This window comes from Papio anubis, unplaced genomic scaffold (assembly GCF_008728515.1).
Source record: "Papio anubis isolate 15944 unplaced genomic scaffold, Panubis1.0 scaffold329, whole genome shotgun sequence".
NCBI classification, from domain to species: Eukaryota; Metazoa; Chordata; class Mammalia; order Primates; family Cercopithecidae; genus Papio; species Papio anubis.
Genome location: NW_022163419.1, coordinates 53,653 through 58,123, shown reverse-complemented (window position 1 = coordinate 58,123; position 4,471 = coordinate 53,653).

Here is a 4,471-nt window from a genome sequence, read left to right as displayed (position 1 = left end):
TACATAGACATCAGCACACTCAGAGCTCGAAGGTTTCTCTGAATCTCGATTCTGTCTGTTCAAGGTCAATATCTAAGAAAGGGTCAGAACTGACTCTCTCTCAATGAAGCCTAAGGGCAAATGCAGCAGCATCTCAAGGTATGAGGAGACAAAATAAGAAGGGTGGAAAATACACACTGAAATTCTAGTGTTAGAATCATAATCACCAACACTTTAAGAGGCAATCTGCTTTCCAAAGAATGTAGTTGCTGGATTAACTTCAAAGTCCTCAGATTCCACAGCCAGGTACTCAGAGTGGCATAGCTTTCTAAGGTGGCACTGCCCGGGGCAGCCTAATAGCCTCGGGGCAAACTAAACAAAGGCTTGATTCTCTCAAGGAGGAAGGTGCTCAAGTCCTTCCAAATAGATTCTTCTTCTAAGTAAGTTAGATGCCTCCTACAACACTGTTTAGAATGCCAGTGTATTCAGAAGCGTGAAGTTGAAAATACATCTCAGGACCCCAAAATCACTAAAGGGACATCAAGGTGGGGAACAGCTTAGGGCAAACCTGCCTCCCATGCTCTTCCTAACAGAGACAGCTACTGGGGGAAAAAAAAAAAAGCCACGTACCTCCCTCACAACCGGTCCACAAGGAAATTCCTCATGGACAGAGGACAGAACTCAAAGTCACCATCTGCACATGGAGATAAATGCGGATCTGATGGCTTCCTCTGGAAAGGTTCACCAGAAATGCATTTGTCTGATCTACCTGTGACCTGGAAACCCCTCCCCACTTCGAGCTGTCCCTCCGTCCTGGACAGAACCAATGTACATCTCACATATATTGATGTCTCACGTCTCCCTAAAATGTGTAAGACCAAGTTGTGCCCCAAACACCTTGGGCACATGTCCAAGACCTCCTGAGGCTGTGTCTTTAACCTTGGGAAAATGAACTCTCTATGGGCAGAGAACCGTCTCAGAGATGCTTCTGGTTTACAGGAAGCATTCTCTCCTATGGGTGTAATGATGAAATCATGTGGAATTACAAAATGCCACTTTAGTAAAGGCTGAAGGAATTAGGGTTCGATGTGCTTTAAAAAAAAAAAAAAGTAATATTCCATTTATCAATGGACCATGAAGCCCACATCCCCTTCTGCAGTGAAGATGTCAACTGGGACAAGGGAACCCTCCTGTGGATGCAGCAAAGGCTACCCTCTGACCCCACTTCCCAGAGTCCAGGCTCCTGCTGCTCAGGGAACAGCAACCCCAGCTTCACGGGGCTCAGGCCTCCAAACCCAACTTCCACCCATGCTGGAAACTCACCCCAGGGACTTGCGAAATGGCAGGTGCAACTCTCACCTCATCCCTTTAAAGGGGAAAAGGCACCTTCCCTCTCCTCTTCCTGCTGCTGGGAACAGGGGCAGGAGCTGGAGGGGCAGGAGCTGGAGGAGCAGGAGTTGGGCGGCAGGAGGGAAGCAGCCTGGGTCCCTGCTAGTCACAGGTGGCAAATGCCAACCAGCCCCAACCTTCACATTGCAGAGAAGAAATCCTTCTCTTTTGTCAGGTCCCTGTTAGAAGTTTGCACCCATTCCTTTAAACAAAACAAAACAAAACAAAAGAACAAAAAAACCTCAGACACAACATGGGTGTTTTGCTGAGAATATTTCAATTATTTGGTGTCCTTGGGTCAAATGACACCAAAACAGGAAACTGAACCCTGTTATTCAGGAAACTACCTTCCAAGCCCCATCTACCCTCCCAGGCTGTCACCTTATGGTGTTTGTCTGCTAGATGATTAACAGTAACTGCTCTTAAGAGCTAGGTGTACAGAACAGAGAAGAAGTCAGCTCAGGTTGAAGGGAAGCAGGAAAAGACCCCTCTCTCTGCAGGATATTGGAGGAGGAACTTTCAGCACCTGGGTTTGCAGGATGCTGGATCTTTGAAAGCACCTATCACAGTTAAAGTACGGCCAGACTCTCGTCTGCCACAACCTATTCAGGCGAAGGTGGCACCTGCCCCAGAGACCCACAGCACTGTGCGGGGCTCAGCTGGAGCTGAACTTTCCTCCCTTGTCAGGGCAAGGGGTGGGGAGAGAAGCAGCAGACCTGAGGGGCACTGTGGAAACTCCATGCCATGCTAACTCTCGTCTGACGTGCTTCGGCGAAAGCCATGCTTCTCGGAGGGCATTTCCCTTCACACATCCGGAAATAATCAACGTCTAGTCTCCCCATAGAACACTCATTCCCCAGGAGGCAGATGCTTGGCTGTAACACGTGGTAATGAGGGGCGCGCGCCTTCATGCCCATTCCGTAGTGTTTCCTGTTACCTATTTTACCTTAAGCTAAGAATGGTTCCCGTTTACACTCTGCAGTGACAAAGACAGCAAAACACACGAGTTTCAGTGTGATCCCACACCTGTCACTGATGACCTCAAGTTCTTTATTCATTTTGCTTCTAGAGTTTATACTCTCTCCCGGGGTTTCAGGCCTGTGGATTCAATGAACCATAGATCAAGAATTTTTTTTTTAATGTGTTGGTACTAAGCATTCAGACTTTATTATTCATTAAACAATATAGTTTAACAACTACTCGCATGGCATGTCCATGGTATAGCTGTTACGAGCAACCCTGACATGACTGAAAGTCTGCAGGAGGATGTGCATATGTCATATGCAAACACGATGCCATTTTATATCAGGAACCTGAGCGCCCACAGACCTTGGATTCCATAGGCAGTCCTGCAGCCCACCCCCATGGGCACTGCAGAAAGGCTATAATAGAAAATATAGAGGTTTTAAACAGTTATGTACTAAATCTAATCTTTTCTTAAGAAATTACTGTGTATCACGTGTATTACTTGGAAGTCCTTCCTGGCCCAGAGACTTGACATGTTCTTATCTTTTGTCCACTGATTTAGTCATTCCAGTAAGTTTATTGAACATAAATCAATTTTACAATTAAATTCTTAGAGGAATCATACTCATACTGTAAGCTGCTTTGGTTTTTAAAGTGAAATAACCAACAGTTTTGCAAACCAGCTATATCATAGAATAACAGGATAAAGCAGCCCCATGACATGCAAAAACATGGGGTTTCAAAACTAACCAGTATAAAACACGTTACAAACCCCTAAATATGAAAATGTTTTACACCACAACAGATACTCCAGAAAAAAACAAGATGTTCAAAAAAGCCCTTTGCAGAAAAGCACTTTCCCCTTCATTTTTCACTCAGTTTCCAGAAGCTTGTATTTGGCAATGACCATGAAACCAGAAGGAGCATCCGCTGCTACTGTTACTGCAACACAGAATATTAAGGCAAAAAAAGGACACAGCATATTTCCTATTGATGAGAACAGGTAGAGTATTATAAAAATGAGTGTGTTCTAAAGTGAACAATGTTTAAATTCTAGGTGTCTCGCAGACACTAGACGGTAACCGCCAAAGCTTATGTACTTGGCAACGTTCAAGGAGACCAAGTTCAGAGCTGTCACAATGCAGCACCATCCTCACACGATTATCTCAGGCGGGTTTGAGGGCAAGTGCCTCCGTCACAGTGGAAAAGCTGCCCGGCCCGGCACTTCCTGAGATCATACACCTCTGCCTTCCCACGTCTTCAATAGCTCCTTTACACTGGAAACCAGAGAGTAAAACTTAAAACACTTACTCAAATCTCAAGACAGTCTTGAGAGCTCTTCTCCTTGCCCCTTTCTCTTACTGAAAAAGCCCATTTCGCAAGCAATCTGTTGTGCTTACCAGAGTTGGGGCAGGAGGAGACCTAGTGTTTGTTAGACTGAGTTTCAAGCGTGGGGAGACCAGGAAGTTCTGGAGATGGATGGCGGTGATTGCGGCATGACAGTGTGAACACACTTAATGCCATCAAACCATACACTTAAAAACAGAGTGCTATGTAATTTTACCACAATAAAAAGACTGAGAAAAGTCATCTATAATTACTGTCTCCAATATCTTGCATCCTGTAAGGTGCATTTGCTTTTGGAAATCCTCAGAGCAATCATGAAAGACAATACCCTGTCATCTCTGAAACACAGGCAAAGTCAAGGGTTTTGATTACAGGATAGTAGCTGGAATGCAAAGCGTCCAGCTTAGACACGGCAGCCATGGTAGGACAAACACATGATAGGAAGTTGGTGGTCATGTTACACGCAGATGGGAAGGGTGTGGGGAGCCACAACACCCGATGCTCGGGAGGCACCTGGGCAGGAGCTGAGAATGTGCCAAACACGTTCTATCACGGACCCTGAGTCCAGCCATGGCCACTGACATCCGCTGTGCCCGGGGTGTCCTCTGCCATAGAGATACACACCCTGCCGAGGACAGTGCACAGATTAAATGTCAAAGCACAGACATGCTCATGTCCAGCTTCTTAGATAAAAGCAAAAACACATTTCCCAGACACCAGCAGCATGACTCTCCACCTGACTGTACCCCCGTCCCATTTATTCTTGAACGTGTCTCTCTCGGACCCCACA